General features: G+C 35.4%; 1 long non-coding RNA gene across 2 annotated transcripts; it reads right to left on the bottom strand.

Moving 5' to 3' along the window:
• Positions 1 to 3,857: 3,857 nt before the first annotated feature.
• Positions 3,858 to 16,115, bottom strand: LOC111096113. Of its 2 annotated transcripts, XR_005358896.1 has the most exons (5): positions 15,874 to 16,115; positions 14,085 to 14,169; positions 13,854 to 13,945; positions 5,043 to 5,166; positions 3,858 to 3,992 (listed from the first exon to the last, which is right to left on the bottom strand). It is a non-coding gene; the product is annotated as an uncharacterized LOC111096113 (long non-coding RNA). The 2 variants fall into 2 exon arrangements; XR_005358895.1 differs by having other exon boundaries at positions 13,854 to 14,169.
• Positions 16,116 to 26,633: the final 10,518 nt, after the last annotated feature.

The raw sequence follows: 26,633 nt of genomic DNA, 5'->3' as shown, positions 1-26,633 counted from the left end.
GTAGCTAGAACTTCCAGAATTACGTTGAATAAAAGTGGCAAGAGTAGAAATCCTTGTGTTATTCTTGCTCTTATGGAAAAAAAAAATTTCATGAATAAGTATGATGTTAGGTGTGGATTTGTCATAAACAGACTTCATTATATTGAAATGTCCCTCTAAACCCCCTTTGTTGAGAGTTTTTATCATGAACGGATGTGTAATTTTGTCAAATATTTTTTTCTGTATTTATTGAGATGACCATATGATTTTTATTATTTGTTTTGTTGATGTGGTATATCACATTGATTTATTTGTGAATATTGAACCATTTTTGCTTTTCTGCGGAAAAATCCCACTTGATCCTTTTAATATATTGTTGAGTGAGAAGGTTTGAAAATACCTTATTGATGATTCTTGCATGCATGTTTGTCAGGGATTTTTGGCCTGTAGTTTTCTTTTTTGTAGTTTCTTTGCTTGATATTGGTATCAGGGTAATTCAGGCCTCATAGATTATACTGCAAAGCTTTCATTCCTCTTATATTTTTTTGGGGGGGGGAATAGTTTGAGGAGAATAGGTATTAACTGCTTTAAATGTTTGATATAATTATCCTTTGATGCCATCTGTCCCTGGACTTCTGTATGTTGGAAGTTTTTCCATCATTATTTTGTTCATAGTTATTGATCTCTTTAAATTTTCCACTTCGGCCTGATTCAGTTTTGGAAAACTGTATATTTCTAGGAGTGTACTCATTTTTTTCAGGTTGGCATATAATTTTTTGTCGTTTTATAATACTTTGAATTTCTATAGCATTGGTTGTTACTTTTTTATTTCTAATTTTATTGTGTTCTCTCCCTTTTTTCTTGTTGATCCTGGTTAAATGTTTATTGTATTTGTCTTTTCAAAGAGTCAGCTTTTGATTTCATTGATCTTTTCTATTATTTTATTAGTCTACTCATTTACTTCTGCTCTGATCTTTGTTATTTCCTTCCTTCTTCTAATTTTGGGATTTGTTTGTTCTTTAAATTCCTTTACATTGTTAGATATTCCTATATTGTTATTGTTATTCCTATATTCCTATATTAGATATTTTTCTTGTTTCTTCAGATAGGCCTGTGTTGCTATAAATTTCCTTCCTAGAACAGTTTCTGCTGCATCCCAAAGATTTAGACCATTGTATTTTCATTTTCATTTGTGTCCATGTTGAATTTATTTTTGTGTATGATATAAAAATGTGGTCCAGTTTCATTCTTTTGCATGTTGCTATCCAGTTTTCCCAAAACCATTTGTTGAAGAGATTTCTCCATTTCTCCATTGGATATTCTTTCCTGCTTTGTTGAAGATTAATTGATCATATAGTTGTAGATTCATTTCTGAGTTTTCTATTTTGCTCCATTGATCTATATGTCTATTTTTGTGCCAGTACCATGTTTTTTTTTTGTTTTTTTTTTTTTTAATCACTACAGCTTTGTTATTTAACTTCAAGTCCAGAATTGTAAGTCCTTCAGCTTTGCCTTTCTTTTACAAAGTTGTTGTCTGGTTTTGGTTATTCAGGATCTTTGGTGGTTCCATAGGAATTTTAGGATTATTTGTTCTAGCTCTCTTAAAAATGTTTTTGGTATTTTGATAAGGATTACACTCAATGTGCAGATTCATAGTATAGACATTTTAACAGTATTTATTCTTCATATCAATGAGCATGGAATGTCTTTGATAGTTTTCAGAGTATGCATCTCTCACCTCTTTGGTTAGGTTTTTCTTTAGATATCTTCTTTTTGGTGCAGTTGCAAATGGGTTGGATTCCTTAATTTCTCTTCTTGATGCTTCATTATTGATGTATAGAAATACAACAGATTTCTGTGCATTGGTTTTTAATCCTGAGACTTTATTGAATTTATCAGTTCTAGCAATTTTATGGTAGAGTACCATGTTTTTACAAATAGTGAAAGTTTGACTTTTTACCTACCAGCTTGGATGCCTTTATTTCTTTTTGTTGTCTTATTGCTGTTCCTAGGACATCCAGTAATATGTTGGATAAAAGTGATGAGAGTGGAATCCTTGTCTTGTTCCTGACCTTAGAGGAAAAGCTCTTAGTTTTTTTCCCATTAAGGATGATGTTAGCTGTAGGATTTTCATATATGGTCTTTATTATGTTGAGGTATGCTCCCTTTAAACCTACTTTGTTGAGGGCTTTTATTAATGAATGTTTGTTGTACTTTGTCAAGTGCTTTTTTGCATCTCTTGAAATGATCTTATGGTTTCTTTAATTGATTGATGTATCACATTGATTTGTAAATATTGAACCATGCTTGTAACTTAAGTGTAAGTCCTACTTAATCACAGTGAATGATATTTTTAAAGTATTCTTAGATTTAGTTTGCTAACATTTTGTTGTAGATTTTGCATCTATGTTCATCATGATATTGGCCTGTAGTTCTCTGCTTTAGTGGAGTCTTTGTCTGATTTTGGTATCAGGGTAATTCTGGCCTCATAGAATGAATTTGGAAGTTTTCCTTCTTTTTCTATTTTTTGCAATAGTTTGAGAGGAATAGATATTAACTTTTCTTTAAATGTATGGTAGATATTCTTAGTCTTGGACTTTTGTTTGTTGAGTTTTTTTATTACTAATTTCTTTGCTGGTTGTTGGTCTGTTCAAGTTTTCTGTTTCTTCCTGTTTCATTTTTGGTTGTTTATAGGTTTCTAGTAATTTATGCATTTCTTCCAGATTTTCCAATTTGTTCGCATATAGTTTTTCATAATATTCTCTTAAACTATTTGTATTTCTGTGGTGTTGGCTGTTATTTCCCTTCTCTCATTTGTGATTTTATTTATTGGTGTCTTTTTCTTTTCTTTTTAATGATTATGGCTAGAGGTTTATCAATTATATTTATTTTTTCAAAGAACCAGCTTCTGGTTTCATTGTTCTGTTCTATTGTTTTTTAGTTTCCATATCATTTATTTCTGTTCTAATCTTTATTATTTCCTTCCTTCTGTTGGCTTTATTCTTTTTGTAGCTCCTTTAGATGTAAGGTTAGGTTGTTTGTGCTTCTGAAGGTAAGACAGAATTATACAGCATTACAATCTCAGGACTTCTTTTGCTGCATCCCAAAGGTTTTGGACCATTCTGTTTTTATTTTCATTTGTCTACGTTTTATTTCTTCTTTAATTCCCTTCTTTAATTCTTCTTTAACCCATACAGTGTTTAGTAGCATGTTATTTAACCTCCATGTATTTGTGGTTGACTTCCAGTTTCACAGCATTATGGTCAGAAAGGCACATGGCACATGGTATGACTTCAGTCTTCAATGTCTATTTTGTGACCTACTTTGTGATCTATTTTGGAGGCTGTTCCATGTGCAGTTGAAATGAATGTGTATTATGCTGTTTTAGGATGTAATGTTCTAAAAGTCTGTTAAATGTATCTGTTGCAGTCTATCATTCAAAGCCATTGCTTCCTTGTTGATTTCTGTTTGGATGATCTGTCCATTGAGGTAAGTGGGATATTAAAGTCCTCCATTATTGCATTATTACCAACAAGTTTGTTTATGTTTCTTATTGTACATTTGGGGTTGTCCTATTTTGTATGCATAAATATTTACAATCGTTATATCTTCTTATTGAATTGTCCCCTTTATTATTATATAGTGGCCTCTTTGTCTCTTGTAAGAGTCTTTTGTTTTAAAGTTTATTTTATCTAATGTAAGTATTGCAACTTTGGCTTTCTTTTTTTTTAATTTTTATTTATTTATGATAGTCACAGAGAGAGAGAGAGAGAGAGAGAGAGAGAGGCAGAGACACAGGCAGAGGGAGAAGCAGGCTCCATGCACCGGGAGCCTGACGTGGGATTCGATCCCAGGTCTCCAGGATCGCGCCCTGGGCCAAAGGCAGGCGCTAAACCGCTGCGCCACCCAGGGATCCCAACTTTGGCTTTCTTTTGACATCCATTTGCATGATAGTTTTTTCCTCCATCCCCTCATGGTCAGTCTGCAGGTGTCTTTAGGTCTAAAATAAGTCTCTTGGAGGGAAGATATAAATAGGTCTTGATTTTTAGCCATTCCTGACAGTAATTTCTTACAGCCCCTTTTTCCTCAACATTATCTGTTGTCCATGACTACCACCTGACTCTTCAAAATGGCTATTTCTGCAGTTCATTGCTCCTGCATAGCCATCATGAGAACAAAGTTATGGTTCCTAGAACCATAAATGACCTTCTCAAGTGAAGGAAGTCCCAGTTACTCTTTCTCCCCTTCATAATCCAGGATAGTACAACCAGAGTTAAAGGTATAAGGCCAAAGATAAAGCTTCTTAAAAGAAAAAGGAGCTCCATTTATTTAAGGGATGACAATAGTGTGCCTAATTTTTGTGTTTTATTTGTATTCCACTCTTATAATCATTTATTCAACATCAACCATGCACCAGACATTTGGGTTGGTCCTGATGATATAAAACATAATTTATATTGTCTCCTCTCACTGTTATTTAGTGTAACCTAGTCCTCTCACTCTGCCAGTAGCTTGCTCTGAATCTTGTGGAAGTCTGAGCCTCCTTATAATTCTCAAATGATAGGCTTAGATTAGGTATATTTAAGAACTTCTTAACCCCTAAATATAATATTCCATATTAACCCTTTGATTTCCTCCTATACTACAGAAGTCCAACAGAATAAAGAAGGTGTCGAGTTTATTTTTATTTAAGCTACCACTTATTTAACACCATATTCCAGCAACTAGGCCAAGTATTTTATATATATAATTAGATACACTTTATATATGTTATATGTGGATTAATAAACTCTAAAAGAGAAATAAACTGAAGTTTATACAGCCAGTACATGGTTGATCTCAAAGTCTGGAAGTCTAATATGTAGAATTATTATAGAGTTATGCATTTCTATGAAAAAGGAAAAAAGGAGAAGAAAGGTAGCTGCAACGATGTTCTTCAAAGAATAGTGGCCAAGGAATTTCTATGCTTTTATGCTTTTACATAACAAAGCCACATTACCTTTCAATATATATGAAATCCAAAATTAGAGATCAGATATACGTGGGGCATAAAATCCCTCTACCTGTTTTCCTGTCTCTCATATTTCAGCACTGCTATCTATAAAATGTGAGCGTCTCTTTCTTCCCTTCTACTTTTTCATAGGTGTCGAAGTTTTGGAGATACAATTACACCTCTCAATTTCTCTGCTGTAAACCGAGTTCCAACAAGAGGGAACAGATGTTAAGAGGTAAATGGGAAATAAATTATCACCCTTATAAATAGAGAAACTGATAACTCTTTCTTTCCATGTGTTCCTGGCAGAAATGGATTGAAGTATTAAGGAGTTACCTGAGGCCAGAAAAAGCAATCCTTACCATTCTACTCTAATCCAGATACTGAATTGAAACCTTGGGGAGAATTAATACTGCAAAGATTAAATAACTCTTGCCTTCACATCTGTACCTCCAATAAACTAGAGTATTGTGACCTGAGCTAGAAACCCAATATTTAAAATTTTTTTAAAAAATATTTTATTTAAATTCAATGTAGTTAACATAGAATGTATTATTAGTCTTATGGGTAGAATTTAGTAATTATAATAAGTTGCAATAACACCAAATGCTCATTACTTTATGTGACCTCCTTAAGGCCCATCACCCAGTTACCTCCCACCCCCCCACCAGCAACCCTCACTTTATTTCCTAGAGTTCAGTATCTCTTATGGTTTGCCCTTCTTTCAATTTTTATCTTATTTTTCCTTCCCATCTCCTATGTTCATCAGTTTTGTTTCTTAAATTCTATATATGAGGAGGAGAGAGGGGCAAGATGGCAGAAGAGTAGGGGTCCTCAACTCATCTGGCCCCACAAACTTATCTAGATAACTTTCAAAACATCCTGAACACCTACGAATTCGACCTGAGATTTAAAGAGAGAACAGCTGGAATGCTACAGAGAGAAAAGTTTTTGCTTCTAACAAGGTAGGAAGGAAAAAAAAAAAAGGAATAATGTTGAGGAGGGGAACCATGATTAGCAAGGCTAAAGCAGAGCAACGAAAGCCTCTGGAGCAAAAAAGCCCAGCCCCGGAAAAGCGGGAACTTTAAAAATCTACGCCAGAGTTTTCCCTGGTGGAAAACTGTTTAGCAGGGAAATCGGGCAGAATCACAGAAGGAGCAGTGAAATCTCGTTTCCTGGAGTCACTATAAGAGGAGGGGCACCTGGGCGAAAGCTCACTGCAAACCATGGTCCAATATTGGTAAAGGGCTGGAGCGCCGCAGCCCTCCGGGGCATTTGGGAGAAGCCAGTTGGTTAGGCAGGCTGACTCTGGAGGTGCCTTTACCCTAGAGGCTGGCAAGGGACAGAGGTGGCTGTACTCCATTCCCTTCAGGAGAAGTGGTCCCCAGGAGTGCAGGTCAAGCGGCACAGGGCCCCTGATCCCAGGGTGCCCAAGTGGACAAAGCCAGCAATCCTTCATTCCCCCTGCCACAGGGGTAAGCCGGGGGGGGGGGGGGAGGGGACACACAGGAAAGTGAGAACTCTCCTGCTGCTAGGCACTAGGCAAGCTGTGCAGATCCGTGAACTTGCACCTGCCCCCAAGAGCATCTAGGCCAGTGTGGACTGGGAGACTGCAGTTAGTTACTCACAGCAAGCTCAACTCCAGAGCTGGAAATCTGGCTGTTGCCATTTTTGTTTTTCCTCTTTGTTTCGCCTTGTGCCTGGGAAAGGTGGGGGCTCTAGGGGACAAAGGCCTCCCAGATAAACAGCTCACACTAAGCCCAGACCTGGCAAGGGGCGGGGCATCTCTGCTGAGAACCAGTGCAGCAGAACCATCCCCCAGAAGAACTGCTGGAAGAACAAGGGAAACGCAAGTTTACTGAACAAGCAAAATTGGAAAGCTCCAGGACTGAGGGAAAATAGTGTATAGAACTAGAGGGTCTTTAATTTTTCTTTTTCTATTATGACTCATTTTTATATCAGACTAAAAATTTCCAATACTTTTTCTCATTTCCCACCTTAACTATATTTTACCAACTCTTCATTTTTAAGTTTTTTTTTTTCCTTTTGACTTTGATATTTCTACAATTACATGTCTTAGATGTATTTTTCACTTCTGGATTCCCTTCAACATATTCAATTTAATTTTGATAGATATGGGTATTTGTTTTTTGTCTTTTCTGCTTTATTTTGTTTTACAATGGTGGAAGTTAATGCCTTCTAACACAGGACCAGGATACACTCAGAACCAAGTGGAACACCATGTTGGTTCATTCTGTGAGATTATATTCTCCTTCCTTCTCACTCTTCCCCCCTCTTATCTTGTTTATATTTTTGTGGTCATTATTGGGGCATTATATAAATATTGATGGTTTATATAAATTTGGGATTGATATCTTCTAACATACACCACAAAATATACTCTGAACCAAGAGTATCACCCTCTAGGACCCCTCAGGTAGACTATATTCTCTCTCCACTACCACTTCCTCACCACCACCATCCCTCCCTTTTTTTTTCTCTCTTTTCTTTCTTCTTCTTCTTTGTTTTTGGTTATTTAGTTTTACTACTTTGTTTTAAAATTTGTTTTCCACTTTAGTGGTCCTTTTGCTTTATTTTCTTCTGTTCTTTTTCTTCTACTTTCTGATCTCTGAGCTCTTTGGAATCATCTAAGATGTATTTTACTTAGGTCATGGTTGATATTTTTGACTCAGCCCACTCATACAGCTATTCAGCACTGGAAAAAATTACTAGACAGAAGAATTCACCACAAAAGAAAGAACTGGAAACAGTACTCTCTGCCACAGAGTTACAGAATTTGGACTTAAATATGTTATCAGAAATTCGATTCAGAATTACAATTATAAAGCTACTGGTGGCTCTGTAAAAAAAAAAAGTGTAAAGGACTCTAGAGACTTCATGACTGCACAATTTAGATCTAATCAGGCTGAAATTAAAAATGGATTAAATGAGACGCAATCCAAACTGATGCTCTAACTGCTAGGGTTAATAGGTGGAAGAGAGAGTGAGTGACATAGAAGACAAGTTGGTGGCAAGGAAGGAAGCTGAGGAAAATGAGAAAAACAATTAAGAGCCCATACGGAAAGGCTTAGGCAATAAAAGATAACTTGAGAAGGAAGATTATTCGTCTAATTGGGATTCCAGAAGAGGCTGAGAGAGGACCACAAAGTATATTTGAACAAATCATAGCTGAGAACTTCCTAAATCTGGGAAAGGAAACAGGCATTCAGATCCAGGATATAGAGAGGACCCCCTCAAAAAAAATGAATAAAAAACTGTTCAACGCCTCAACCTTCAATAGTGAAACTTGCAAATTTCTTCTTCTTTTTAAAATTTTATCCATGAGAGACAGAGAGAGAGGAAAAGACACAGGCAGAGGGAGAAGCAGGCTCTATGCAGGAAGCCTGATGTGGGACTCAATCCTGGGACTCCAGAATCATGCCCTGGGCTGAAGGCAGTGCTAAACTGCTGAGCCACCCAAGCTGCCCAAAACTTGCAAATTTCAAAGATAAAGAGAAAATCCTTAAAGCAGCTTGAGAAAAGAGATTATTAACTTATATGGGGAGACATATCAGATTAATAGCAGATGTCTCGACAGAGACCTGGCAGGTCACAAAGGACTGGCAGGATACATTCAGGTACTAAATGAGAAGAACATGCAGCCAAGAATACTCTATCCAGCAAGGCTCTGATTCAGAATAGAAGGAGAGATAAAGAGCTTCCAAGATAGGCAGAAACTGAAAGAATATGTGACCACCAAACTGGCTCTGCAAGAAATAATAAGGGGGACCCTGTAAAAGAAAGAGAATGCCCAAAGAAATAATTCACAAAAGCAAGGACAGAATAGGTATTACAATGACACTTAATTCATATATTTCAATAGTTACTCTAAACATGAATGGGGTAAATGATCCCATCAAAAGACTCAGGGTATCAAACTGGATAAAAAAGCAAGACCCAACTATATGCTGTCTACAAGAGACTCATTTTAGTCCTAAGGATACCTCCAGCCTGAAAATGAATGGGTGCAGAATCATTTACTATTCAAATGGTCCTCAAAAGAAATCTGAGGTAGCAATCCTCATATCAGATAAATTAAAGTTCATACCAAAGACTATATAGTAAGGGATAAAGAGGGACACTACATCATACTTAAAGGTCTATCCAACAAGGCCTAACAATCATGAATATTTATGCCCCTAATGTGGGAGCTGCCAAGTATATCAATCAATTAATAACCAAAGTAAAGGCATACTTAGATAATGATACAATAATAGTATCTGATACTAGTATACTATTATACTAGTAATAGTATAGTGATAGTAATAATAGTAGGAGGCTTCAACACAGCACTTTCAGTAAATGATATTTTAAGCAGAACATCACCAAATAAACAAGGGCCTTAAATGATACAATGGACCAAATAGCTTTCATAAATATATACAGAACTTTCCATCTGAATGCAACTGAATACACATTCTTCTTAACTATACATGGTAATTTCTTCAGAATAGACCACATACTGGGTCACAAATCAGGTCTCAACCAATACCAAAAGATTGAGATTGTCTTCTGCATATTTTCAAACCACAATTATTTGAATCACAAGAAGAAATTTGGAAGAAACTCAAACACATGGAGGTTAAAGCATCTTACTAAAAGATGAATAGGTCAACCTGGAAATTAGAAAAGAATTAAAAAGATTCATGGAAACTAATGAAAATGAAGATACAACTGTTCAACTGTTCAAAATCTTTGGGATACAGCAAAAGTAGACCTGAGAGGGAAATACTTCGCAATACAAGCCTCCCTAAAAAACTGGAAAAAACTCCAATACACAAGGTAACCTTGCACCTAAAGGAATTGGAGAAAGAAGAGCAAGTAAAACCTACATCAAGCAGAAGAAGAGAGATTATAAAGATTCAAGCAGAACTCAATGAAATAAAGACCAGAAGAACTGTAGAACAGATCGACAAAACCAGGAGGTGGTTCTTTGAAAGAATTAATTAGATAAACCCCTAGCAAGCATTAATAAAAATAAAAGACTCAAATTACTAAAATCACAAATGAAAGAGGAGAGATCACAACCAATACCAAGGAAATACAAAGGATTTTAAAACATATTGTGATCAGCTATATGCCTACAAATTAGGCAATCTAGAAGAAATGGATGCATTTCTGGGAAACCACAAGTTACCAAAACTGGAACAGGAAGAAACAGAAAACCTGAACAGGCCAATAAACAGGGAGGAAATTGAAGCAGTTATCAAAAGCTCCCAAGACATAAAAGTCCAGGGCCAGATAGCTTCCCAGGGGAATTCTATCAAAATATTAAAGAAGAAATAATACCTATTCTACTAAAGCTGTTCTGAAGGATAGAAAGGGAAGGAATACTTCCAAACTCATTTTATGAGGCCAGCATTGTCTTAATTCCAAAACCAGACAAAGACCCCACCAAAAAGGAGAACTATAGACCAATATCAATATCCCTGATGAACATGTATGCAAAAATTCTCACCAAGATACTAGCCAATAGGATCCACCAATACATTAAGAGGATTATTTACCATGACCAAGTGGGATTTATCCCTGGGTTGCAAGGGTGGTTCAATCAACATGATAGATCACATCAACAGGAGAAAAAAACAAGAGCCATATGATCCTCTCAATAGATGCAGAGAAACCATTTGAAGAGTTTTAATCAGGAATTGGTGCTGTATTTTGTCAAAGTGTAGGGATAGAGGGAACATTCCTCAATATCTTAAAAGCTATTTATGAAAAGCCCACAGCAAATATTGTCAATGGGGAAAATTTGAGAGCCTTTCCCCCAAGATCAGTAACATGACAGGGATGTCCACTCTCATCACTGTTATTCAACATAGGACTAGAGGTGCTAGCCTCAGCAATCAGGCAACAAAAAGAACTAAAAGGCATTCAAATTGGCAAAGAAGAAGTCAAACTCTCCATCTTTGCAGGTGACATGATACTGTATAGAGAACCCAAAAGACCACGGCAAGATTGCTAGAACTCATAAAAGTTCGGCAGTGTGGCAGGATACAAAATCAGTGCCCAGAAATTAGTGGCATTTCTATACACTAACAATGAGACTGAAGAAAGAGAAATTAAGGAATCAATCCCATTTACAATTGTACCCCAAATCCTAAAACACCTAGGAATAATCTAACCAAAGAGGTAAAGGATCTATACCCTAAAAACTACAGAACACTTTTGAAAGAAATTGAGGAAGACACAAAGAGATGGAAAAATATTCTATGGTAATAGTTTTGAAGAAATAATATTGTGAAAATGTCTATGCTACCCAGGGGAATTTACATGTTCAATGCAATCCCTAACAAATTACCATGGACTTTCTTCACAGAGTTGGAACAAATAATCTTAAGATTTGTGTGGAATCTGAAAAGACCCCGAATAGCCAGGGGAATATTGAAAAAGGAAACCAGATGCAGGGGTATCACCATGCCGGATTTCAAGCTGTATTACAGAGCTATGATCATCAAGACAGTGTGGTACACAAAAACAGACATATAGATCAATGGAACAGAATAGAGAATCCAGAAATGTGCCTTCAACTCTAAGGTCAACTAATATGCAACAAAGCAGGAAAAAAGATTCACTTAAAAAGGACAGTCTCTTCAATAAATAGTGCTGGAAAAATTGGACAACTACATGCAGAAGAATGAAACTAGACCATTCTCTCACACCATATACAAAGATAAACTAAAAAATGGTTGAAAGACCTAAGTGTGAGACAAGAATCCATCAAAATCCTAGAGGTTATAGCAGCAATGTCCACAATAGCCAAACTGTGGAAGGAGCCTCAGTGTCCATCGAAAGATGAATGGATAAAGAAGATGTGGTTTATGTATACAATGGAATATTACTCAGCCATTAGAAACAACAAATACCCACCATTTGCTTCGACATGGATGGAACTGGAGGGTATTATGCTGAGTGAAACAAGTCAATCGGAGAAGGACAAAAATTATATGGTCTCATTCATTTGGGGAATATAAAAAATAGTGAAAGGGAATAAAGGGGAAAGGAGAAAAAGAAGTGGGAAATATCAGAAAGGGAGACAGAATATGAAAGACTCCTAACTCTGGGAAACAAACTAGGGGTGGTGGAAAGGGAGGTGGGCGGCAGGTGGGGGTGACTGGGTGACGGGCACTGAGGTGGGCACTTGACGGGATGAGCACTGGGTGTTATTCTGTATGTTGACAAATTGAACACCAATAAAAAATAAATTTATTAAAAAAAAACAAAAAAACAAAATCCTAGAGGAGAACACAGGCAACAACTATTTTGAACTTAGCCACAGTAACTTCTTGCAAGATACATCTATGAAGGCAAGGGAAACAGAAGCAAAAATGAACTGCTGGGACTTAATCACGATACAAAGCTACTGCACAGCACAACAAACAGTCAAGAAAACTAAAAGTCAACCAACAGAATAGAAGAAGATATTTGCAAATGACATTATCAGCTAAAGGGCTAGTCTCCAAAATATATAAAGAACTTATTAAACTCAACACCCAAGAAACAAAAAATCCAATCATGATATGGGCAGAAGACATGAACAGAAATTTCACAGAGGAAGACATACACATGGTCAATAAGCACATGAGAAAATGCTCTGCATCACTTGCCATCAGGGAAATATAAATCAAAACCACAATGAAATACCACCTCACACCAGTGAAAATGGCAAAAATTAACAAGACAGGAAACAACAAATGTTGGAGAGGATGTGGAGAAGGGGGACCTGTCTTGTACTGTTGGTGAAAATGTGAACTGGTGCAGCCACTCTCAAAAACTGTGTGGAGGTTCCTCAAAGAGTTATAAATAGAGCTACCCTATGACTCAGCAATTGCGCTAATGGGTATATACCCCAAAGATACAGATACAGTGAAAAGCCAGGATACCTGAACCCCAATGTCCATAGCAGCAATGTCCACAATACTCAAACTGTGGAAGGAGCCATGATGTCTTTGACAAGTGAACAGATAAAGAAGATGTGGTCTATATATGCAATGGAATATTACTCAGCCACCAGAAAAGATGAATACCCACCATTTGCTTTGATGTGGATGGAACTGGAGGGTGGTATTATGCTGAGTGAAGTAAGTCAATCAGAGAAGGACAATCGTCATATGGTTTTGCTCATTCGGAGAATATAAGAGATAGTGAAAGGGATTATAAGGGAAGGGGAGGAACTGAGTGGGGAAAAATTAGAGAGGGAGACACACCATGAGACTCCTAACTCTGGGAGACGAACAAAGGGTTGCAGAAGGGGTGGTGGGCGGCAGTTGGAGTAACTTGGTGATGGGCACTGAGGAGGGCACTTGATGGGATGAGCACTGGGTGTTATACTATATGTTGGCAAATAGAACTTAAATAAAAACAAACTTAAAAAATAAATTACATATATGAGTGAAATCATGGGGTATTTGTCTTTCTCTGACTTACTTTGCTTAGCATACTATACTCTAGTTCCATCCATGTTATTGCAAAGGGTAAGACTTCATTCTCTTGATGGCTGAGTAATTTTCCATTTTATACATACACAGACACACATGCACACACCACCTCTTCTTTATCAATTCATCTGTCAATGGACATCTGGGCTCTTTCCATACTTTGGTTAGTGTGGATGTTGCAGCTGTAAACACTGGGGTGCAGGTGCCCCTTTGACTCACTATGTTTGTATCATTTGGATAAATGCCTAGTAGTGCAATTGCTGGGTTGTACGGTAGTTCTACTTTTAAACTTCTTGAGGAATCTCCATACTCTTAGAAACACAATCTTACTAAAAACACAGAGTTCCAGAGAGTTTGGAAGAGTGAAACAGGATTTATGTTACCTTTTCAACACGGTGACTCCAGTGTGATTCAATGAATGTCATTCTCTCATCTGCTGTATTATCTTCATGGTCCTATATATTTCTCCCTTTTCCTTGGAAAGAAGTACATAAGGAGTAGAGGCCCCCAACCTGAGGGTTAAAAGAAAGATCCTTCCCCAGTATGTCTATTGCCCCTAATTTTCTAGTTTTCTTAATGTTCAGTTTAAACCCTGTCATCTCCATGAATCTTACATTGAACAATCAAATGACTTTCTTCCTTCTTTGAGATATCAGTGACTGATTTTAATGTACTTTATTCCAATATTTGACACGAGATCTAGAAATAAAAGGAAAGGTAACTAAATATTTAAGTAAAAAATATTCTAGAATAAAGGCAACACTGAAGTCATTTTAAGATAAAATTTGAAAGAATTTGTCTTCCACAGACCCACACTAAAAGAAAAGCTGAAAGATGGTTATTAGGCTGAGAAGAAATAATACCAAGTAGATGTCCCAAACTTCAGGAAGAAGGGCAAGAAATAGATTTTAAATTTCTATAAAAGAATTTAAGGTAATAATACTAATAAATAGTATGGTTTATAGTTCATGTATAAGTAAAACACATGATGAAACAACTTACAAATGGCTAAGCAATACTGGATATAAATGACATAAGTTAAAATTTCATAATCTCTAGAGCTTTACTTAAAAAAGTACACCTAAACACAAGAAAAAAGATTAATTGAAATATTTGAGTCAACGACAAGCAGATGGACATATAATAGGCCCACTGAAAATCAAAATTCCAAAGCACTAGACTCAAACTCAGCCATACAAATAATTATACTAAATGTAAATATACTAAGTATTAAAACAAGATTGTCAAGTTGGATAGAAAAAAAGAGTCAATCATTTGCCTCCTGTACATCATAGATTGGTTGAAAATTAAAGGATAGGGAACAATGTACATTACAAATATTATGTGTAAAATGGCTGGTGTGGCTATATTAGTGTCAACTGCAAGAGACAGAATGTACTCAGAGAAAAAAGAGACCTTCATAATGAGAAATAAATCTATTAAAAAGATATAATTCTAAGTGTGTATTCATCTAATAGTTTCAAAATACATGAAAGAGAAACTAAAGAGATAACAGAAAATCTGCGATTATAATTGGTGATTTAAAAAACCCTTTCTAAACAATTTATAGTAGGAAATTGGGAGAAGAAATTTGGGGGAACATCAACTAAGACAGCATAGGATCTAAACAATATTACCAACCAACTTGTCCTCGTGGACATGTTTAAAACACTATATTAATTTCTTGGTGAATGTTAAATGTATACTTAAAGAATGTATAGGGCGGACCGGTGGCGCAGCGGCTTAGAGCCGCCTGCAGCCTGAGGTGTGATCCTGGAGACCGGGGATCGAGTCCCATGTTGAGCCCCCTGCATGGAGCCTGCTTCTCCCTCTCCCTGTGTCTCTGCCTCTCTTTCTCTCTGTGTCTCTCGTGAATAAATAAAATCTTAAAAAAAATAAAGAATGTATATTCTGTAGTATACCATATGACTGACCATAAAACTAGTCCCAAGTCTTAAGGGATTAAAATAAAGGGAATGTTCTCTATCCCAAGGACTAAACTAGAAATAGTCATATGATTTCACTCATCTGTGGATTTAAAAAAATAAATGAGCAAAGGGAGGAAAAAAAAGAAAACCAAGAAACAGACTCTTAACTATAGCAAACAAAATGATGGTCACCAGAATGGAGGTGGGGTAGAGGGGGTGAGGAAAATGCATCAAATAGGTGATGAGATTGAGGACTGCACATGTGATATACACTGGGTGTCATATGAAAGTGTTGAATCACTATATTGCATGCCTGAAACTAATGTTACACTGTATATTAACTAAGTGGAATTTAAGTAGAAACTTAAAGTATGTCTTAAAAATATTTGGAATTTAAACAATTTATAAATAATTCATGGGTCAAAAAAATCATGAAACAAAATACTTTTGAATGAAAAAAAAAATGAAAACATACCAAACTTGAAGTAGAAGTCTCATACACTATTGGTGAGTGTATATAATCACAAAGTTAAATACACATGACCTAAGCAGTAATTATACTCCTATTTAACCAAGATAAAAGAAAATAAGTCATCTTAAGAAGTTATGTACAAGAATTCTCTTAATAGTCTTATTCCTGATAGCTATAAATTTGTAAATAATCAACATGACCATTAATGAGACAATGAATTTTAAAAGTATGCTATAGGAGGAGTATTCTAGGAAGATGACAGAGTAAGAAGCCCTAGGAATCAGTCTTCCCACCTGGACAACAATTGCACTAGAACATTCTGTCTGATGTAACTATTTTGGAATTCTGGAATCTATTGAAGGCCTATAACTTCTAAGGAAGGGCTTGAGCCAGTAAACTGTATTTAATTTCAACCAAAATCAGCTCTTAGCTCAGCAGCAGTCCTCCAGCCCTGTGGTAGACATCTGTATGCATGTTCCAGGAGCATATTACATGCAGCTTATGGGAGCCAGGGTGGGCAGTAAGGATCATGTCTTTCAAAAATCAGGATTCTGCATACTGATCACTGATTGCTGCTTCTGATCATAGAGGTTCAGACACAGAAGCAGACAGACATTGTTGCAAACTTCTCCCCCTATAGCCTAAGAACAAAGTTAAGGAGCTTGCACTTCTTGCTTTCAAAACTACAAAGCTATAGTAATCAAAACAGTGTGGTACTGGCATGAAGGCCAATGGAATAGAATAGGGATCCTAGAAATGAATCCTCACATATATGATCAATTTTTGACAAAGGTGACAAGGCCCATTCAATGGAGGAAAGGACGGTCTCTTTAATAAATGGTTCCAGGAAAGCTGAATATCTGCATATACAAAAATGAAGTTGGATCATTACTTAAAATCATATATAAAAATTACCTGAAAATTCAATAATAGTATATAACTTTTAGAAGAAAACAGGACAAAGATTCATGACGGACTTGACAGTAATTTTTTAGATATGACAAAAGAAGTAAATTTGGCTTCTTGAAAATTAAATTACATGCATCAGTGGACACTATCAACAGTGAAAAGACACCATATGTGATAAACTCTTTATAAATAATATACTTATGAAGGGATTAATATCCAGAATATATAGAGAACTCTTAAAACTCAACAACATAGGGCAGCCCAGGTAGCTCAGTGGTTTAGCACTGCCTTCAGCCCAGGGCATGATCCTGGAGACCCGGAATCGAGTCCCACATCAGGCTCCCTGCATGGAGCCTGCTTCTCCCTCTTCCTGTGTCTCTGCCTCTCTCTCTCTCTCTCTCTGTCCCTCATGAATAAATAAAAAAATAAAATCTTTAAAAAAAACCTCAACAACATAAAAACAGCCCAATTTAGAAATAAGCAAAGGAATAGACATTGCTCTCCAGATATGTGGATGGCCACTAAGCACATGAAGATATTCAACATCACTAATCAGCAGGACAATGCAAATCAGAACAATGATGAGCTATCACCTCACACCCATTAAAATGGCTACTATCAAAGAAACTGAAGAAAAGTGTTGGAAGGATGTGGAGAATTTAATGGGAATGTAAAAACAGTACAGCCCCTGTGGGAAACAGTGTTAATAGAATTACCATATGATCCAGCAATTTTATTTCTGTGGCTATACCCAATAGAATTAAAATCAGTATCTAGATTTAGATGATGTCCTGAGGGTGGTGCCTTCATGATGGCATTTGTGCACTTATAAGAGGAGGAGATAAGATCTCTCTCTCTCTCTCTGCACATGCAGTAAGGAAAGGTCATGTGAGAATATAGCAAGCCAGGATGAGGTTCCCACTAAGAACCTAACCCGCAAGCATCTTGGTCTCCGATTTTCCCACCCTCAACAATTTAAGAAATAAGTTCAATTGTTTAAATTATTCAATATGTGGTATTTTGTGACAGGAGCCCAAGCTGACTAAGACACTCATATTCATAGGAGTATTATTCACAATAACTGAAACATGGAAGAAACCCAAATGTCCATCAGCAGAACAGATAGGCAAAATATGATATAAATGCACAATAAAATATTACTCAGCCTTGAAAAGGAAATTCTGGAATCTACTACAGCATGGATGAAACTTGAGGACATAATTCTAAGTGAAAAAGCCAGTCGCAAAAAGATAAACTGTGTTATTAAATTTTTATAAAGTACTTAGAGTGCTCAAAATCAATGAGATAGTGGGTAGTCTTCAGAAGATGGGCGAGAGGGAAGTGGGAGTTATTGTGTAACAGGCATAGAGTTTCAGTTTTGTAAGATGAAATGGCAATTGTTAAAATATGAATGTACTTAATACTACTGAACCTTATACTTAAAGGGTATGATGGCAAACTTTATATTTTACAATAAAAAAATTAAAAAAAAAAGAAAAAAAATATATGCTGTACCTTAATGGAATACTACTTGACATCTTCTTAGGACTACCTGGTCACCAGCCTCCTTTCCAATTTGAAAGTATTGACTCTTGAGATTCAATCTCAATCTTCTTAGCTTCTGTCTTCAGTACTGCTCCTAATGTCTGAGTGCAGGTAAGGAGCCATACCCTTTAGTTTACTGTCTGAATCCTCTGTATCTTCCCTTGTCCATCACCTTTTATTTACTTGAGAGAAAGAGAGCACGTGGGTGCACAAGTAAGGGGAGGAGCAGAGGGAGAGGGAGTCAGAGAAACAGACTCCCCACTGAGCACAAGGCCCAATGCAGGGCTCCATTCCAGGATCCTGAGATTATGACCCGAGACAAAACCCAGAGTCAGAGGCCTAACTGAGCCACCCAAATGGTCTGCCTACCACTTTTTGATTTGTAGTTTCTTATCATTATTGCTCACTGCTGATTTAATACTGCAGGTATTAAATGCCATTTAATATTATTAGGAATTAAACATTTAAAAATATTTAATTAAAAAAATTCTTATTGTAATAAAGTCCCATTCCTCTTGGCTCTCTTCCTCAGGTGTCCTAAAGGAATGTATATTGTGATTTTTTTCTTTTTATCATGTCTTTAGGTAGGCTCTTAAGAGTGGGAAAATATTGTGTTTAGATTCTAAGGTACAAACTCTGGTTCTTCAAATATGCAATCTAGGGAAGTCACTTAATTTTTCTGAATTTTGTTTTTAATAAGCAATAAAAAAACCCTGCTTTTTTTCACCTGTAAATGAAATTGCTCTGTAGATTCTCAAGCATTATACAGATTATAGGAATTGTGATAAGATGATAATGATAATGATGAATTATTTTTTAGTATTATGGAGGTGAAAAAATTCAAGGAATAATATCAAATTGCCCCTAACTTGTTGACATCTATGGTGTCCGTTAAGATACCTCTCCATGAGGTCTCAAGTGTTGAGGGGCTTCCTCTCTTTATGGTGGCAAGGCCTCATGTAAGACATAATAAACCAATGAGAAACCCAAAATGCCTGCATTTGCAAAAAGCAAAGCCACAGTTCACTTTCAATTAAATTATTCTCAGTCATATGCAATTATCAAATGCACTTAGGCCATTCATTATGGAGAGAAGAAAAATGCAGCATCACTTGTGTTATTTTTAGTGACATTGGAGCAACTGAATGCAAAGCACCATGTTACCTTTCTCCTAGTTTTTGTTTCTGTAAGTGGATTTTCACAGATGAAAAGAAACATTGCTCTCTTTCACACAGGTTATATTTTCCCAAGTTTCAAGGCTTTACTGGAGCATGGTTCAATAGATCTTTCATGACGTTCCAACTTGACTAATTCTCTGACAACAATGTCTGGAATATTCTGTAAAATATAGAAGGCAGTCTCCTTAAAAATTAAGACTAGTTTTTTTATAGCATTGTTAAATTCTAAGAACAGTGGATATATGTCAATTTCTAAAATATTATAGGAGATAAAATTTTCCAGTTATACCTCTGAGGCCCAAGGTATGAACTCTCCCCTTAGTAACTTAGAAAGCTTCAGTTCTCTCATTTATAAAATGGAAATTTAAAAGAACCCATCACATAGGGTTATTGTGAGTATCCAAAGTGTGTTAATATATTTGAATAACTTAACAGGAGCATGGTGCCTAATAAGCATCCAGTCAATGATATTGATGATAATGAGATAGTAATGATGGTGTTTAGGCTTCATTTAGTTTTCTACTCATTCATTCTACGAACATCTTGTTGAGTGATTTCAATATGTCAAGCATGAGGTTAGACCTTGAGCAAGTAAAAATTGAATTATTCATCCTCCTCTTTCACCCCACTACTACCACATCCAAGGTATATCAGTTCTAATTGTAAGTATTTTGAGAGTTTATTCCTCTCCTTTTTAATCCCTACTACAAACCCCCATTCTTTTCCTTGTATCTTTCCAATATGCCCTCCACTCTGATACAAGAGAGATCATTCTAAAACTTAGTGTCAGTCTGTCAGTCTGACTTTTATTTTCAATTGCTCTAGCTCATTTAGAATAAAGCACAGACTTTTAATAGGACATCTGTATCAGTTCAGGATCTAGCTACTGACTGTCCAGTCTAATTTCTGACCACATTTTCTTATGTGCATCCTATCCTGTGGGTTCTACTGAAATACTTAAACCTAATTTCCCAGTATTTATGAGGACTAGTTCTCACCCAGAAACCCTTTCTTTAGCACAATTTTCATACTAACATTCTCTCTGCCATGCTCTCTCTACCACACAGCGTGATCTGAGCATGGATCACTTTGTATTAGTCCTATTTATTTTAAGCCTCTCTTTCTAAATTGCAGATTATTTGAAATCTGGAACTTTTCCTAATGCAGATAAGAGGACAAGGAAAGCTTTATTGAATAAGTTAAAAGCAAAAAAATATAGTCTTTTTCTATGCAGAGTTTTTTTTTAAGATTTTATTTATTTATTCATGAGAGACACAAAGAGAGGCAGAGATATAGGCAGAGGGAGGAGAAGCAGGCTCCATGCAGGAGCCTGATGTGGAACTTGATCCTGAAACTCCCGGATCATGTCCTGAGCTGAAGGCAGACACTCAACTGCTGAGCCACTCAGGCATCCCTATGCAGTTTAAATACAGTATGTTGTGTCTGTGTGCAATGTATTAATGTTAAATATGAGAAAGTAGACTTCAATACATTGAGAGAATATATTTTTAGAAAAACTAACATTAGTTTTTCTAAAAAAAAACTAATCTAAACATTAAAACTACATCTTACCATTGTATATCTCAAACGGGGGGAAACTGGTCTCAGTAATTGTCAATCTGAGACTAAAACTGGAAGGAATCATAGTTTTTGATATTTCTCTCAACTTGGCTTTGAGTCTTTAGATCCCATCTTTTCTCTTCAACTTCCATGGCTAGGTTGGGCATATACTTGAATTAAAACAGTATGATAAACGTGTGATGACTAAAAAAAAAAATTTGGACTTAAGATCATAATTTGTAAAATTCTGTTGGGCAGATATTACTAGCAATAACACATTAGTACTTAGTATTTTTGTTATTGCTAGTAATATCTGTTAACCTAATGTTATTAACAATATTAGAAGGCTACCCTAATATGAAAGAACTATTATACATCAATCTCTCAGCTAGTGATAAAGAAATGGACATATAGATGTAGAAATGATTGAAATGATTTTCTTTGGCAGATCAGTAAGAGGCTTAAAGTAAAATTATAATTTATTAGGTAATTTTGGATTGTCTACTCACTGCCAAATTTTTCATAAATTCCTACCAGAATCAATTACTTAATACATTTCTTTATATCAACTGCACAGTTCTTGTTTTCCAAATGTTGGATACTTTTTCTAAATATAATATTTTATAAAAGGAAAATTCAAGTTTTCACCAGGTCAACTGGGGTCACATATATGTCTAATAATTTCTTATATTTGTGTTAGAGTACAGCATGTTATAAAGTGATTTAACATAATATCTCATTTGATTTTTACAGAGGCAGATACCCTGCCACATCAGCTTGAGAAATCTCAATGGTTAGAATTAAGTGTTTTGCTAAACTGGATAAGAATAATCCATTCATTTTGCTGTATCAAAGAATATTTTCTATTTATTACATTTTCCTTGGTCCATATGTCCAAAATCTATACATGCTAGATATTATCCTGACTTTAAAAGTGTCCATTTAACAAGTAGTTGTTTGAATAATGTCTGTTTCTTCATTTAACATGGCTGGGGGTTGTATTCTACTATAACAAACCTTCTGAATTGTCATCTGCATACCAACAGCAAGATATATTAATCATGCAAAGTCTTAGTTTTCACATTTGTAAAACGAGTACATAAATAGTATATACAAGATAGCTTTGAAAGCAGGAAGATGGCAGAAAAATAAAATCCTGCATTTATCCCGAGGATACATTGAGATAACAGCTACATCTATATGACTAACTCTGAAAATGACCTGAATACACAGAACAGATCTTCCACAGCCATATGTAGACAGGAGGGTTGGAGACATAGCTCATCTAATACATACAAACAGATGAAATGAAGAGTAAGGAATATGTCCCAAATAGAAGAACAAGACAAGATCACAGTAAAACTAAATGAATCACAATAAAAGTAAATGAAACAAATGAAACAAAGATAAGTAATATGTCTGATAAAGAGTTCAAAGTAATGATCCTAGAGATACTCATCATAATTAAATAGAGTGGATGAACTTAGAACTTCAACAAAGAGAGCTGAAGAGTACAATAACTGAAGAGATAGAGCTGAAGAATACAATAACTGAAATGAAAAATAGACTGGAGGGAATCATGGCAGATTAGGTGTTGTAGAATGGATCAGCAATCTGGAAGAGAGGGTAATGAAAAGCAACCAAGCTGAACAGCAAAAAGAATAAAAAATGATAATAGGTTAAGAACTTTGGGACATCAAGCACAATAACATTCACATTACAGGGATCCCAGAAGTAGAAGAGGGGCAGAAAACTTACTTGAAGATTTTCTTAATATGGCAAAAGAAATTGACATCCAGGACTAGAAAATACAGAGAGCCCCAAAAGATTCGAGGAGGTCCACACCAACGTTAAAGAAAGCATTTTAGATGCAGCAAGACAAAAGGATACAGTGACATCACATAACGCTATCAGCTGATTTTTTAGCAGAAAATTTTCAGGCTAGAATGGAGTAGCATGGTATATTCAAAGTGCTGGGAAAACCAACAAACTACAACCAAGAATACCCTACCTGGCAAGGTTGTCATTCAGAACTGAAAGAGAAGGAATTCTGCAGATAAAAATTAAAGTACTTCATTACCAATAAACCAATCTTACAAGAAATGTTAAAGGGATTCTTTAAGTGGAGAGAAGAGGTCATAACTAAAATAAAATTATTAAAGGAAAAATTTTCGTAAGTAAAAACAAATATATAGTAAATGTAGATTAATTACAGAATAGAGGTTAACTCTACAAAACAAAGTCAAATACACAAAAAGATATAAAATATGAGATTATATACATAAAATGATGAGGGAATAAAAATGTATTGCTTTTAGAATGTGTTTGAAAGTAAGGGATCACAAATTCAATGTATAATTCCCAATACCTGAGATGTTACATATGAGCCCAATGGTAACAAGAAATAAAAAACCTATGACTGATCCATAAAAACAAAAAGGTGTTATATGTAAGTGATGAATCACTAAATTCTACTCCTAAAACTAATATACTGTTATTAACTAGAATTTAAATAAAAATTTAAAGAAAAAAATAGACAAACTTACCATTAAAGAAAGCCACTAAACCACAAGAAGGAACAGAAGAAATACAAAAACAACCAGAAAAAAAATTAATGAAATGGCTTAAGTACATATGTATCAATAATTACTTTAACTGTAAGTGGAATAACTGCTCCAATCAAAAGACCCAGAATGACAGAATGGATAAAAAATAAGAACCATCTATATATGCTGCTCACAAAAGACTCACTTTAGACCTAAAGGCACAGAGACTGAAAGCGAAAGGATGGAAAATGTAGTCCATACAATTGGAAGTAGAAAAAAAAAAAGCCAGGGCAGTAACACAGATACTAACAAAGACTGTAGCAAAAGACAAAGAAGGGTACTTGATACCTAAATGAACTAGAAAAAGAACAACAAACCCCAAAGTAGTAAAGAAATAAAATAATAAAAGTTGGAGAGAAAATTAATGAAATAGAGACCAAAGACAAACAATAGAAAAGATCAATGAAACTAAGAGCTGGACTTTGAAAAGATAAAATTGACAAACCTTTAGCCAGACTCAAACAAAAATAGACTCAAATCAGAGATGAAGGAAGAGAAATAACTGGTACCACAGAAAAAGTAAGTTAAAAAATCTAACAAGAGTATATAACAATTGTAAATATGTACCAAACATAGGGGCCCCCAAATACATAAAACAAATATTAATAAAAAAGAAATTGATAGTACTACAGTAAGGGACTTTAACAACCTTCTTACATCAATGGATAGACCACCCAAACAGAAAATTGACAAGGAAACAGTGGCTTTGAATGACACATTAGACCAGATAGACCAAACCAGATATACATAGAACATTTTATCAAAACCCAGCAGAATACACATCTTTTCAAGTGTACACATAACATTCAAGATCGATCACGTTAGGCCATGAAACAAGTCTCAATAAATTTAAGAAGACTGAAATCCTATCAAACATCCTTCTAACCATGATAGTATGAAACTACAAGTCAATTAAAAGGACGTAGAAAAAAATGCAAACGTGGATAAGTGACTTTTTTTTCTTTTTCTTTTTTAAAGATTTTATTTATTTATTCATAAGCAGAGACAAGCAGAGACACAGGCAGAGGGAGAAGCAGGCTCCATGCAGGGAGCCTGAAGTGGGACTCAGCCCCAGGTCTCCAGGATCATGCCCTGGGCTGAAGGCAGCGCTAAACCGCTGAGCCACCCAGGCTGCCCTAAGTGACATTTTCTAAACAACTAACAAGTCAACCAAGAAATCAGAGAGGAAATCAAAATACGCAGAGCCCAAGGAAATTTTTTAAAAAAATGATTCATAATCTACAGGGCCCAGCAAAAGCAGTTCAAAGACAGAAGTTAATAGTGATACAGTCCTATCACAAGGAAAAATAAAAATCTCAAATAGATCAACTTTACACCTAAATGACTAGAAAAAGAAAACAAATTCAAAAGTTAGTAGAGAAATGAAATTAATAAAGATTGGAGAGAAAATTAATGATACAGAGACTTAAAAAATTAAAAAGAGGGGCAGCCCCGGTGGCGCAGCGGTTTAGCGCCGCCTGCAGCCCAGGGCATGATCTTGGAGACTCTGAATCGAGTCTCACGTCAGGTTCTCTGCATGGAGCCTGCTTCTCCCTCTGCCTGTGCCTCTGCCTCTGTGTGTGTGTGTGTGTGTGTGTGTATATCTCTATGAATAAATAAATAAAAATCTTTAAAAAAAATTAAAAAGAACAATGAAACCAAGTACTAGTTCTTTGGAAAGATAAACAAAATTAATAAACCTTAGGCAGATCAGAGATGAAGGGGGAATACCTAACGCCACAGAAATACAAAGAATTATGAGACTATTATGACAAAATATATGCCAACAAACTGAAAAATCTAGAAGGAATGGATAAATTCCTAGAAACTGAATCAGGAAGAAAAAAAAGAGATTGATTACTATTAATCAATCTGATACTATTTTATCAGTAATCAAAAAGTTTCCAACAAACAGAAGTCCAAGACCAGATGGCTTCATGGGTTAATTCTACCAAACATTTAAAGAAGAGTTAGTCCCTATTCTTCTCAAACTATTCTCCAAAAATGGAAGAAAAAAATTCCAAATTCATTCTCCAAGGGCAGCATTATCCTGATGCCAGAACCAAAGACCTCTCCAAAAAAGATGCAAAAATTCTCAACAAAATGTTAGCAAACCAAACTCAACAATACATTTAAAAAATCATTCACCATGATCAAGTGGGATTTATTCCAGGGATGTAAGAATGGTTCAATATTCACAAATCAATGGTGATACGTCACAGTAAGAATAAAAAAAGGGATTAAAAACCATAGAACTATCTCAATAGGAGCATAAAAAGCATTTGACAAATGCAATATTCATTCATGATATAAACTCTCAAGTAAGTGGATTTATAGGTAACACACATAATAAAGGCCATATATGACAAACCTACATCTAACATCATACTCAGTGATGACAAGCTGAAGGTTTATCTCTAACATCAGGAACAAAGCAAGAATGTTCCCTTTCATCACTTTTATTTAACATAGTACTCAAAGCCTAGCTGCAAGCATCAGTCAAAAAGAATAAAAAAGTGCCACTATTTGCAGATGATATCATACTATATAAAGAAAATCCTAAAGACTCTACCAAAAGACTATTAAAATAAATGAATTCAGTAAAACTGCAGGACAAAAAATTAATTTACAGAAATTTGTTTCATTTACATACATTAATAAAAAATAGTGGAAAGATAAATTTTTAAAATGTCATTTATAACTGCACCAAAAAGAATAAAATACTGAGGAATAAATTTAACCACAGAAGTGACAGACCTATAATCTGAGAACCATTAAGACACTGATGAATGAATTTGAAGACAATGCAAGTGGAAAGATGTACATGTTCATGGATTGGAAGAATTAATATTATTAAAATGTCTATACCACCCACAGTCATTTAGAAATGCAATGCAATCCCTATCAAAATATAAAAACCATTTTTACAGAACCAGAACAAATTTTAAAATTTGTATGGAATGAC

Source organism: Canis lupus, chromosome 5, assembly GCF_011100685.1.
Source record: "Canis lupus familiaris isolate Mischka breed German Shepherd chromosome 5, alternate assembly UU_Cfam_GSD_1.0, whole genome shotgun sequence".
NCBI lineage: Eukaryota > Metazoa > Chordata > Mammalia > Carnivora > Canidae > Canis > Canis lupus.
The sequence above is the reverse complement of the archived record's forward strand: the minus strand, read 5'-3'. Positions and strand labels throughout refer to the sequence as shown.